Raw genomic sequence first — 11,446 nt, 5'->3', positions numbered from 1 at the left:
CTTGGGCGAGAGTAGTACTAGGATGGGTGACCTCCTGGGAAGTCCTCGTGTTGCACCCCTCATTTTGCTTTTAGGTTTTTGGTCCGCGCGGCTTTGGCCACGGTCACCTAGCCAGGGCTGGGTGAGCACATTTTCGAGCTCAAAATCCATCATTTTGACCCCCAAGTAGCTCATTTTGATCCGTGCTCTGTAGAAAAGGCGTTTTTACGGAGTATTTGGTCTTACTCGCGGACACGTCTTTACGGAGCATTTTCACCATACTTACTTCTTAATCACGATGTTATATTATCCCAAAAGTCAAACGGACACATGCGAGCGCCGGATCCATTAACTGTTAGGGCCAGTTCAGCTAGATGCGTAAGGCTTATATGTATTTTGCGTAAGGATGCTAACGGGTGCGATCATACCAGCACTAATGCACCGGATCCCATCAGAACTCCGCAGTTAAGCGTGCTTGGGCGAGAGTAGTACTAGGATGGGTGACCTCCTGGGAAGTCCTCGTGTTGCACCCCTCATTTTGCTTTTAGCTTTTTGGTCCGCGCGGCTTTGGCCACGGTCACCTAGCCAGGGCTGGGTGAGCACATTTTCGAGCTCAAAATCCATCATTTTGACCCCCAAGTAGCTCATTTTGATCCGTGCTCTGTAGAAAAGGCGTTTTTACGGAGTATTTGGTCTTACTCGCGGACACGTCTTTACGGAGCATTTTCACCATACTTACTTCTTAATCACGATGTTATATTATCCCAAAAGTCAAACGGACACATGCGAGCGCCGGATCCATTAACTGTTAGGGCCAGTTCAGCTAGATGCGTAAGGCTTATATGTATTTTGCGTAAGGATGCTAACGGGTGCGATCATACCAGCACTAATGCACCGGATCCCATCAGAACTCCGCAGTTAAGCGTGCTTGGGCGAGAGTAGTACTAGGATGGGTGACCTCCTGGGAAGTCCTCGTGTTGCACCCCTCATTTTGCTTTTAGCTTTTTGGTCCGCGCGGCTTTGGCCACGGTCACCTAGCCAGGGCTGGGTGAGCACATTTTCGAGCTCAAAATCCATCATTTTGACCCCCAAGTAGCTCATTTTGATCCGTGCTCTGTAGAAAAGGCGTTTTTACGGAGTATTTGGTCTTACTCGCGGACACGTCTTTACGGAGCATTTTCACCATACTTACTTCTTAATCACGATGTTATATTATCCCAAAAGTCAAACGGACACATGCGAGCGCCGGATCCATTAACTGTTAGGGCCAGTTCAGCTAGATGCGTAAGGCTTATATGTATTTTGCGTAAGGATGCTAACGGGTGCGATCATACCAGCACTAATGCACCGGATCCCATCAGAACTCCGCAGTTAAGCGTGCTTGGGCGAGAGTAGTACTAGGATGGGTGACCTCCTGGGAAGTCCTCGTGTTGCACCCCTCATTTTGCTTTTAGCTTTTTGGTCCGCGCGGCTTTGGCCACGGTCACCTAGCCAGGGCTGGGTGAGCACATTTTCGAGCTCAAAATCCATCATTTTGACCCCCAAGTAGCTCATTTTGATCCGTGCTCTGTAGAAAAGGCGTTTTTACGGAGTATTTGGTCTTACTCGCGGACACGTCTTTACGGAGCATTTTCACCATACTTACTTCTTAATCACGATGTTATATTATCCCAAAAGTCAAACGGACACATGCGAGCGCCGGATCCATTAACTGTTAGGGCCAGTTCAGCTAGATGCGTAAGGCTTATATGTATTTTGCGTAAGGATGCTAACGGGTGCGATCATACCAGCACTAATGCACCGGATCCCATCAGAACTCCGCAGTTAAGCGTGCTTGGGCGAGAGTAGTACTAGGATGGGTGACCTCCTGGGAAGTCCTCGTGTTGCACCCCTCATTTTGCTTTTAGCTTTTTGGTCCGCGCGGCTTTGGCCACGGTCACCTAGCCAGGGCTGGGTGAGCACATTTTCGAGCTCAAAATCCATCATTTTGACCCCCAAGTAGCTCATTTTGATCCGTGCTCTGTAGAAAAGGCGTTTTTACGGAGTATTTGGTCTTACTCGCGGACACGTCTTTACGGAGCATTTTCACCATACTTACTTCTTAATCACGATGTTATATTATCCCAAAAGTCAAACGGACACATGCGAGCGCCGGATCCATTAACTGTTAGGGCCAGTTCAGCTAGATGCGTAAGGCTTATATGTATTTTGCGTAAGGATGCTAACGGGTGCGATCATACCAGCACTAATGCACCGGATCCCATCAGAACTCCGCAGTTAAGCGTGCTTGGGCGAGAGTAGTACTAGGATGGGTGACCTCCTGGGAAGTCCTCGTGTTGCACCCCTCATTTTGCTTTTAGCTTTTTGGTCCGCGCGGCTTTGGCCACGGTCACCTAGCCAGGGCTGGGTGAGCACATTTTCGAGCTCAAAATCCATCATTTTGACCCCCAAGTAGCTCATTTTGATCCGTGCTCTGTAGAAAAGGCGTTTTTACGGAGTATTTGGTCTTACTCGCGGACACGTCTTTACGGAGCATTTTCACCATACTTACTTCTTAATCACGATGTTATATTATCCCAAAAGTCAAACGGACACATGCGAGCGCCGGATCCATTAACTGTTAGGGCCAGTTCAGCTAGATGCGTAAGGCTTATATGTATTTTGCGTAAGGATGCTAACGGGTGCGATCATACCAGCACTAATGCACCGGATCCCATCAGAACTCCGCAGTTAAGCGTGCTTGGGCGAGAGTAGTACTAGGATGGGTGACCTCCTGGGAAGTCCTCGTGTTGCACCCCTCATTTTGCTTTTAGCTTTTTGGTCCGCGCGGCTTTGGCCACGGTCACCTAGCCAGGGCTGGGTGAGCACATTTTCGAGCTCAAAATCCATCATTTTGACCCCCAAGTAGCTCATTTTGATCCGTGCTCTGTAGAAAAGGCGTTTTTACGGAGTATTTGGTCTTACTCGCGGACACGTCTTTACGGAGCATTTTCACCATACTTACTTCTTAATCACGATGTTATATTATCCCAAAAGTCAAACGGACACATGCGAGCGCCGGATCCATTAACTGTTAGGGCCAGTTCAGCTAGATGCGTAAGGCTTATATGTATTTTGCGTAAGGATGCTAACGGGTGCGATCATACCAGCACTAATGCACCGGATCCCATCAGAACTCCGCAGTTAAGCGTGCTTGGGCGAGAGTAGTACTAGGATGGGTGACCTCCTGGGAAGTCCTCGTGTTGCACCCCTCATTTTGCTTTTAGCTTTTTGGTCCGCGCGGCTTTGGCCACGGTCACCTAGCCAGGGCTGGGTGAGCACATTTTCGAGCTCAAAATCCATCATTTTGACCCCCAAGTAGCTCATTTTGATCCGTGCTCTGTAGAAAAGGCGTTTTTACGGAGTATTTGGTCTTACTCGCGGACACGTCTTTACGGAGCATTTTCACCATACTTACTTCTTAATCACGATGTTATATTATCCCAAAAGTCAAACGGACACATGCGAGCGCCGGATCCATTAACTGTTAGGGCCAGTTCAGCTAGATGCGTAAGGCTTATATGTATTTTGCGTAAGGATGCTAACGGGTGCGATCATACCAGCACTAATGCACCGGATCCCATCAGAACTCCGCAGTTAAGCGTGCTTGGGCGAGAGTAGTACTAGGATGGGTGACCTCCTGGGAAGTCCTCGTGTTGCACCCCTCATTTTGCTTTTAGCTTTTTGGTCCGCGCGGCTTTGGCCACGGTCACCTAGCCAGGGCTGGGTGAGCACATTTTCGAGCTCAAAATCCATCATTTTGACCCCCAAGTAGCTCATTTTGATCCGTGCTCTGTAGAAAAGGCGTTTTTACGGAGTATTTGGTCTTACTCGCGGACACGTCTTTACGGAGCATTTTCACCATACTTACTTCTTAATCACGATGTTATATTATCCCAAAAGTCAAACGGACACATGCGAGCGCCGGATCCATTAACTGTTAGGGCCAGTTCAGCTAGATGCGTAAGGCTTATATGTATTTTGCGTAAGGATGCTAACGGGTGCGATCATACCAGCACTAATGCACCGGATCCCATCAGAACTCCGCAGTTAAGCGTGCTTGGGCGAGAGTAGTACTAGGATGGGTGACCTCCTGGGAAGTCCTCGTGTTGCACCCCTCATTTTGCTTTTAGCTTTTTGGTCCGCGCGGCTTTGGCCACGGTCACCTAGCCAGGGCTGGGTGAGCACATTTTCGAGCTCAAAATCCATCATTTTGACCCCCAAGTAGCTCATTTTGATCCGTGCTCTGTAGAAAAGGCGTTTTTACGGAGTATTTGGTCTTACTCGCGGACACGTCTTTACGGAGCATTTTCACCATACTTACTTCTTAATCACGATGTTATATTATCCCAAAAGTCAAACGGACACATGCGAGCGCCGGATCCATTAACTGTTAGGGCCAGTTCAGCTAGATGCGTAAGGCTTATATGTATTTTGCGTAAGGATGCTAACGGGTGCGATCATACCAGCACTAATGCACCGGATCCCATCAGAACTCCGCAGTTAAGCGTGCTTGGGCGAGAGTAGTACTAGGATGGGTGACCTCCTGGGAAGTCCTCGTGTTGCACCCCTCATTTTGCTTTTAGCTTTTTGGTCCGCGCGGCTTTGGCCACGGTCACCTAGCCAGGGCTGGGTGAGCACATTTTCGAGCTCAAAATCCATCATTTTGACCCCCAAGTAGCTCATTTTGATCCGTGCTCTGTAGAAAAGGCGTTTTTACGGAGTATTTGGTCTTACTCGCGGACACGTCTTTACGGAGCATTTTCACCATACTTACTTCTTAATCACGATGTTATATTATCCCAAAAGTCAAACGGACACATGCGAGCGCCGGATCCATTAACTGTTAGGGCCAGTTCAGCTAGATGCGTAAGGCTTATATGTATTTTGCGTAAGGATGCTAACGGGTGCGATCATACCAGCACTAATGCACCGGATCCCATCAGAACTCCGCAGTTAAGCGTGCTTGGGCGAGAGTAGTACTAGGATGGGTGACCTCCTGGGAAGTCCTCGTGTTGCACCCCTCATTTTGCTTTTAGCTTTTTGGTCCGCGCGGCTTTGGCCACGGTCACCTAGCCAGGGCTGGGTGAGCACATTTTCGAGCTCAAAATCCATCATTTTGACCCCCAAGTAGCTCATTTTGATCCGTGCTCTGTAGAAAAGGCGTTTTTACGGAGTATTTGGTCTTACTCGCGGACACGTCTTTACGGAGCATTTTCACCATACTTACTTCTTAATCACGATGTTATATTATCCCAAAAGTCAAACGGACACATGCGAGCGCCGGATCCATTAACTGTTAGGGCCAGTTCAGCTAGATGCGTAAGGCTTATATGTATTTTGCGTAAGGATGCTAACGGGTGCGATCATACCAGCACTAATGCACCGGATCCCATCAGAACTCCGCAGTTAAGCGTGCTTGGGCGAGAGTAGTACTAGGATGGGTGACCTCCTGGGAAGTCCTCGTGTTGCACCCCTCATTTTGCTTTTAGCTTTTTGGTCCGCGCGGCTTTGGCCACGGTCACCTAGCCAGGGCTGGGTGAGCACATTTTCGAGCTCAAAATCCATCATTTTGACCCCCAAGTAGCTCATTTTGATCCGTGCTCTGTAGAAAAGGCGTTTTTACGGAGTATTTGGTCTTACTCGCGGACACGTCTTTACGGAGCATTTTCACCATACTTACTTCTTAATCACGATGTTATATTATCCCAAAAGTCAAACGGACACATGCGAGCGCCGGATCCATTAACTGTTAGGGCCAGTTCAGCTAGATGCGTAAGGCTTATATGTATTTTGCGTAAGGATGCTAACGGGTGCGATCATACCAGCACTAATGCACCGGATCCCATCAGAACTCCGCAGTTAAGCGTGCTTGGGCGAGAGTAGTACTAGGATGGGTGACCTCCTGGGAAGTCCTCGTGTTGCACCCCTCATTTTGCTTTTAGCTTTTTGGTCCGCGCGGCTTTGGCCACGGTCACCTAGCCAGGGCTGGGTGAGCACATTTTCGAGCTCAAAATCCATCATTTTGACCCCCAAGTAGCTCATTTTGATCCGTGCTCTGTAGAAAAGGCGTTTTTACGGAGTATTTGGTCTTACTCGCGGACACGTCTTTACGGAGCATTTTCACCATACTTACTTCTTAATCACGATGTTATATTATCCCAAAAGTCAAACGGACACATGCGAGCGCCGGATCCATTAACTGTTAGGGCCAGTTCAGCTAGATGCGTAAGGCTTATATGTATTTTGCGTAAGGATGCTAACGGGTGCGATCATACCAGCACTAATGCACCGGATCCCATCAGAACTCCGCAGTTAAGCGTGCTTGGGCGAGAGTAGTACTAGGATGGGTGACCTCCTGGGAAGTCCTCGTGTTGCACCCCTCATTTTGCTTTTAGCTTTTTGGTCCGCGCGGCTTTGGCCACGGTCACCTAGCCAGGGCTGGGTGAGCACATTTTCGAGCTCAAAATCCATCATTTTGACCCCCAAGTAGCTCATTTTGATCCGTGCTCTGTAGAAAAGGCGTTTTTACGGAGTATTTGGTCTTACTCGCGGACACGTCTTTACGGAGCATTTTCACCATACTTACTTCTTAATCACGATGTTATATTATCCCAAAAGTCAAACGGACACATGCGAGCGCCGGATCCATTAACTGTTAGGGCCAGTTCAGCTAGATGCGTAAGGCTTATATGTATTTTGCGTAAGGATGCTAACGGGTGCGATCATACCAGCACTAATGCACCGGATCCCATCAGAACTCCGCAGTTAAGCGTGCTTGGGCGAGAGTAGTACTAGGATGGGTGACCTCCTGGGAAGTCCTCGTGTTGCACCCCTCATTTTGCTTTTAGCTTTTTGGTCCGCGCGGCTTTGGCCACGGTCACCTAGCCAGGGCTGGGTGAGCACATTTTCGAGCTCAAAATCCATCATTTTGACCCCCAAGTAGCTCATTTTGATCCGTGCTCTGTAGAAAAGGCGTTTTTACGGAGTATTTGGTCTTACTCGCGGACACGTCTTTACGGAGCATTTTCACCATACTTACTTCTTAATCACGATGTTATATTATCCCAAAAGTCAAACGGACACATGCGAGCGCCGGATCCATTAACTGTTAGGGCCAGTTCAGCTAGATGCGTAAGGCTTATATGTATTTTGCGTAAGGATGCTAACGGGTGCGATCATACCAGCACTAATGCACCGGATCCCATCAGAACTCCGCAGTTAAGCGTGCTTGGGCGAGAGTAGTACTAGGATGGGTGACCTCCTGGGAAGTCCTCGTGTTGCACCCCTCATTTTGCTTTTAGCTTTTTGGTCCGCGCGGCTTTGGCCACGGTCACCTAGCCAGGGCTGGGTGAGCACATTTTCGAGCTCAAAATCCATCATTTTGACCCCCAAGTAGCTCATTTTGATCCGTGCTCTGTAGAAAAGGCGTTTTTACGGAGTATTTGGTCTTACTCGCGGACACGTCTTTACGGAGCATTTTCACCATACTTACTTCTTAATCACGATGTTATATTATCCCAAAAGTCAAACGGACACATGCGAGCGCCGGATCCATTAACTGTTAGGGCCAGTTCAGCTAGATGCGTAAGGCTTATATGTATTTTGCGTAAGGATGCTAACGGGTGCGATCATACCAGCACTAATGCACCGGATCCCATCAGAACTCCGCAGTTAAGCGTGCTTGGGCGAGAGTAGTACTAGGATGGGTGACCTCCTGGGAAGTCCTCGTGTTGCACCCCTCATTTTGCTTTTAGCTTTTTGGTCCGCGCGGCTTTGGCCACGGTCACCTAGCCAGGGCTGGGTGAGCACATTTTCGAGCTCAAAATCCATCATTTTGACCCCCAAGTAGCTCATTTTGATCCGTGCTCTGTAGAAAAGGCGTTTTTACGGAGTATTTGGTCTTACTCGCGGACACGTCTTTACGGAGCATTTTCACCATACTTACTTCTTAATCACGATGTTATATTATCCCAAAAGTCAAACGGACACATGCGAGCGCCGGATCCATTAACTGTTAGGGCCAGTTCAGCTAGATGCGTAAGGCTTATATGTATTTTGCGTAAGGATGCTAACGGGTGCGATCATACCAGCACTAATGCACCGGATCCCATCAGAACTCCGCAGTTAAGCGTGCTTGGGCGAGAGTAGTACTAGGATGGGTGACCTCCTGGGAAGTCCTCGTGTTGCACCCCTCATTTTGCTTTTAGCTTTTTGGTCCGCGCGGCTTTGGCCACGGTCACCTAGCCAGGGCTGGGTGAGCACATTTTCGAGCTCAAAATCCATCATTTTGACCCCCAAGTAGCTCATTTTGATCCGTGCTCTGTAGAAAAGGCGTTTTTACGGAGTATTTGGTCTTACTCGCGGACACGTCTTTACGGAGCATTTTCACCATACTTACTTCTTAATCACGATGTTATATTATCCCAAAAGTCAAACGGACACATGCGAGCGCCGGATCCATTAACTGTTAGGGCCAGTTCAGCTAGATGCGTAAGGCTTATATGTATTTTGCGTAAGGATGCTAACGGGTGCGATCATACCAGCACTAATGCACCGGATCCCATCAGAACTCCGCAGTTAAGCGTGCTTGGGCGAGAGTAGTACTAGGATGGGTGACCTCCTGGGAAGTCCTCGTGTTGCACCCCTCATTTTGCTTTTAGCTTTTTGGTCCGCGCGGCTTTGGCCACGGTCACCTAGCCAGGGCTGGGTGAGCACATTTTCGAGCTCAAAATCCATCATTTTGACCCCCAAGTAGCTCATTTTGATCCGTGCTCTGTAGAAAAGGCGTTTTTACGGAGTATTTGGTCTTACTCGCGGACACGTCTTTACGGAGCATTTTCACCATACTTACTTCTTAATCACGATGTTATATTATCCCAAAAGTCAAACGGACACATGCGAGCGCCGGATCCATTAACTGTTAGGGCCAGTTCAGCTAGATGCGTAAGGCTTATATGTATTTTGCGTAAGGATGCTAACGGGTGCGATCATACCAGCACTAATGCACCGGATCCCATCAGAACTCCGCAGTTAAGCGTGCTTGGGCGAGAGTAGTACTAGGATGGGTGACCTCCTGGGAAGTCCTCGTGTTGCACCCCTCATTTTGCTTTTAGCTTTTTGGTCCGCGCGGCTTTGGCCACGGTCACCTAGCCAGGGCTGGGTGAGCACATTTTCGAGCTCAAAATCCATCATTTTGACCCCCAAGTAGCTCATTTTGATCCGTGCTCTGTAGAAAAGGCGTTTTTACGGAGTATTTGGTCTTACTCGCGGACACGTCTTTACGGAGCATTTTCACCATACTTACTTCTTAATCACGATGTTATATTATCCCAAAAGTCAAACGGACACATGCGAGCGCCGGATCCATTAACTGTTAGGGCCAGTTCAGCTAGATGCGTAAGGCTTATATGTATTTTGCGTAAGGATGCTAACGGGTGCGATCATACCAGCACTAATGCACCGGATCCCATCAGAACTCCGCAGTTAAGCGTGCTTGGGCGAGAGTAGTACTAGGATGGGTGACCTCCTGGGAAGTCCTCGTGTTGCACCCCTCATTTTGCTTTTAGCTTTTTGGTCCGCGCGGCTTTGGCCACGGTCACCTAGCCAGGGCTGGGTGAGCACATTTTCGAGCTCAAAATCCATCATTTTGACCCCCAAGTAGCTCATTTTGATCCGTGCTCTGTAGAAAAGGCGTTTTTACGGAGTATTTGGTCTTACTCGCGGACACGTCTTTACGGAGCATTTTCACCATACTTACTTCTTAATCACGATGTTATATTATCCCAAAAGTCAAACGGACACATGCGAGCGCCGGATCCATTAACTGTTAGGGCCAGTTCAGCTAGATGCGTAAGGCTTATATGTATTTTGCGTAAGGATGCTAACGGGTGCGATCATACCAGCACTAATGCACCGGATCCCATCAGAACTCCGCAGTTAAGCGTGCTTGGGCGAGAGTAGTACTAGGATGGGTGACCTCCTGGGAAGTCCTCGTGTTGCACCCCTCATTTTGCTTTTAGCTTTTTGGTCCGCGCGGCTTTGGCCACGGTCACCTAGCCAGGGCTGGGTGAGCACATTTTCGAGCTCAAAATCCATCATTTTGACCCCCAAGTAGCTCATTTTGATCCGTGCTCTGTAGAAAAGGCGTTTTTACGGAGTATTTGGTCTTACTCGCGGACACGTCTTTACGGAGCATTTTCACCATACTTACTTCTTAATCACGATGTTATATTATCCCAAAAGTCAAACGGACACATGCGAGCGCCGGATCCATTAACTGTTAGGGCCAGTTCAGCTAGATGCGTAAGGCTTATATGTATTTTGCGTAAGGATGCTAACGGGTGCGATCATACCAGCACTAATGCACCGGATCCCATCAGAACTCCGCAGTTAAGCGCGCTTGGGCGAGAGTAGTACTAGGATGGGTGACCTCCTGGGAAGTCCTCGTGTTGCACCCCTCATTTTGCTTTTAGCTTTTTGGTCCGCGCGGCTTTGGCCACGGTCACCTAGCCAGGGCTGGGTGAGCACATTTTCGAGCTCAAAATCCATCATTTTGACCCCCAAGTAGCTCATTTTGATCCGTGCTCTGTAGAAAAGGCGTTTTTACGGAGTATTTGGTCTTACTCGCGGACACGTCTTTACGGAGCATTTTCACCATACTTACTTCTTAATCACGATGTTATATTATCCCAAAAGTCAAACGGACACATGCGAGCGCCGGATCCATTAACTGTTAGGGCCAGTTCAGCTAGATGCGTAAGGCTTATATGTATTTTGCGTAAGGATGCTAACGGGTGCGATCATACCAGCACTAATGCACCGGATCCCATCAGAACTCCGCAGTTAAGCGCGCTTGGGCGAGAGTAGTACTAGGATGGGTGACCTCCTGGGAAGTCCTCGTGTTGCACCCCTCATTTTGCTTTTAGCTTTTTGGTCCGCGCGGCTTTGGCCACGGTCACCTAGCCAGGGCTGGGTGAGCACATTTTCGAGCTCAAAATCCATCATTTTGACCCCCAAGTAGCTCATTTTGATCCGTGCTCTGTAGAAAAGGCGTTTTTACGGAGTATTTGGTCTTACTCGCGGACACGTCTTTACGGAGCATTTTCACCATACTTACTTCTTAATCACGATGTTATATTATCCCAAAAGTCAAACGGACACATGCGAGCGCCGGATCCATTAACTGTTAGGGCCAGTTCAGCTAGATGCGTAAGGCTTATATGTATTTTGCGTAAGGATGCTAACGGGTGCGATCATACCAGCACTAATGCACCGGATCCCATCAGAACTCCGCAGTTAAGCGCGCTTGGGCGAGAGTAGTACTAGGATGGGTGACCTCCTGGGAAGTCCTCGTGTTGCACCCCTCATTTTGCTTTTAGCTTTTTGGTCCGCGCGGCTTTGGCCACGGTCACCTAGCCAGGGCTGG

General features: G+C 48.7%; 25 non-coding genes and 1 pseudogene across 25 annotated transcripts; 25 read left to right on the top strand and 1 right to left on the bottom strand.

The window, feature by feature from the left end:
* The window catches only part of LOC148585377 (protein FAR1-RELATED SEQUENCE 5-like), a 218,629-nt pseudogene that overhangs the window by 158,941 nt on the left and 48,242 nt on the right, over positions 1-11,446 (bottom strand).
* Positions 394-512, top strand: LOC148585484 (5S ribosomal RNA). Its single transcript, XR_015912587.1, has one exon. It is a non-coding gene; the product is annotated as a 5S ribosomal RNA (ribosomal RNA).
* On the top strand, positions 847-965 carry LOC148585483 (5S ribosomal RNA). Its single transcript, XR_015912583.1, has one exon. It is a non-coding gene; the product is annotated as a 5S ribosomal RNA (ribosomal RNA).
* Positions 1,300-1,418, top strand: LOC148585482 (5S ribosomal RNA). Its single transcript, XR_015912582.1, has one exon. It is a non-coding gene; the product is annotated as a 5S ribosomal RNA (ribosomal RNA).
* Positions 1,753-1,871, top strand: LOC148585481 (5S ribosomal RNA). Its single transcript, XR_015912581.1, has one exon. It is a non-coding gene; the product is annotated as a 5S ribosomal RNA (ribosomal RNA).
* Positions 2,206-2,324, top strand: LOC148585480 (5S ribosomal RNA). Its single transcript, XR_015912580.1, has one exon. It is a non-coding gene; the product is annotated as a 5S ribosomal RNA (ribosomal RNA).
* On the top strand, positions 2,659-2,777 carry LOC148585479 (5S ribosomal RNA). The gene has a single exon (XR_015912579.1). It is a non-coding gene; the product is annotated as a 5S ribosomal RNA (ribosomal RNA).
* Positions 3,112-3,230, top strand: LOC148585478 (5S ribosomal RNA). Its single transcript, XR_015912578.1, has one exon. It is a non-coding gene; the product is annotated as a 5S ribosomal RNA (ribosomal RNA).
* LOC148585477 (5S ribosomal RNA) lies at positions 3,565-3,683 on the top strand. The gene has a single exon (XR_015912577.1). It is a non-coding gene; the product is annotated as a 5S ribosomal RNA (ribosomal RNA).
* Positions 4,018-4,136, top strand: LOC148585476 (5S ribosomal RNA). The gene has a single exon (XR_015912576.1). It is a non-coding gene; the product is annotated as a 5S ribosomal RNA (ribosomal RNA).
* LOC148585475 (5S ribosomal RNA) lies at positions 4,471-4,589 on the top strand. The gene has a single exon (XR_015912575.1). It is a non-coding gene; the product is annotated as a 5S ribosomal RNA (ribosomal RNA).
* On the top strand, positions 4,924-5,042 carry LOC148585474 (5S ribosomal RNA). The gene has a single exon (XR_015912571.1). It is a non-coding gene; the product is annotated as a 5S ribosomal RNA (ribosomal RNA).
* LOC148585473 (5S ribosomal RNA) lies at positions 5,377-5,495 on the top strand. The gene has a single exon (XR_015912560.1). It is a non-coding gene; the product is annotated as a 5S ribosomal RNA (ribosomal RNA).
* Positions 5,830-5,948, top strand: LOC148585472 (5S ribosomal RNA). Its single transcript, XR_015912549.1, has one exon. It is a non-coding gene; the product is annotated as a 5S ribosomal RNA (ribosomal RNA).
* LOC148585471 (5S ribosomal RNA) lies at positions 6,283-6,401 on the top strand. Its single transcript, XR_015912538.1, has one exon. It is a non-coding gene; the product is annotated as a 5S ribosomal RNA (ribosomal RNA).
* LOC148585470 (5S ribosomal RNA) lies at positions 6,736-6,854 on the top strand. The gene has a single exon (XR_015912527.1). It is a non-coding gene; the product is annotated as a 5S ribosomal RNA (ribosomal RNA).
* On the top strand, positions 7,189-7,307 carry LOC148585469 (5S ribosomal RNA). Its single transcript, XR_015912516.1, has one exon. It is a non-coding gene; the product is annotated as a 5S ribosomal RNA (ribosomal RNA).
* LOC148585468 (5S ribosomal RNA) lies at positions 7,642-7,760 on the top strand. The gene has a single exon (XR_015912505.1). It is a non-coding gene; the product is annotated as a 5S ribosomal RNA (ribosomal RNA).
* On the top strand, positions 8,095-8,213 carry LOC148585467 (5S ribosomal RNA). Its single transcript, XR_015912494.1, has one exon. It is a non-coding gene; the product is annotated as a 5S ribosomal RNA (ribosomal RNA).
* Positions 8,548-8,666, top strand: LOC148585466 (5S ribosomal RNA). Its single transcript, XR_015912483.1, has one exon. It is a non-coding gene; the product is annotated as a 5S ribosomal RNA (ribosomal RNA).
* LOC148585465 (5S ribosomal RNA) lies at positions 9,001-9,119 on the top strand. Its single transcript, XR_015912472.1, has one exon. It is a non-coding gene; the product is annotated as a 5S ribosomal RNA (ribosomal RNA).
* Positions 9,454-9,572, top strand: LOC148585464 (5S ribosomal RNA). The gene has a single exon (XR_015912461.1). It is a non-coding gene; the product is annotated as a 5S ribosomal RNA (ribosomal RNA).
* On the top strand, positions 9,907-10,025 carry LOC148585463 (5S ribosomal RNA). Its single transcript, XR_015912450.1, has one exon. It is a non-coding gene; the product is annotated as a 5S ribosomal RNA (ribosomal RNA).
* On the top strand, positions 10,360-10,478 carry LOC148585462 (5S ribosomal RNA). Its single transcript, XR_015912540.1, has one exon. It is a non-coding gene; the product is annotated as a 5S ribosomal RNA (ribosomal RNA).
* On the top strand, positions 10,813-10,931 carry LOC148585461 (5S ribosomal RNA). The gene has a single exon (XR_015912539.1). It is a non-coding gene; the product is annotated as a 5S ribosomal RNA (ribosomal RNA).
* Positions 11,266-11,384, top strand: LOC148585460 (5S ribosomal RNA). The gene has a single exon (XR_015912537.1). It is a non-coding gene; the product is annotated as a 5S ribosomal RNA (ribosomal RNA).

This window comes from Corylus avellana, chromosome 5 (genome assembly GCF_965113065.1).
Source record: "Corylus avellana chromosome 5, dhCorAvel1.hap1.2, whole genome shotgun sequence".
Classification (NCBI taxonomy): Eukaryota; Viridiplantae; Streptophyta; class Magnoliopsida; order Fagales; family Betulaceae; genus Corylus; species Corylus avellana.
Note: the sequence above shows the minus strand (reverse complement) of the source record. Positions and strands in the feature narration are given on the sequence as shown.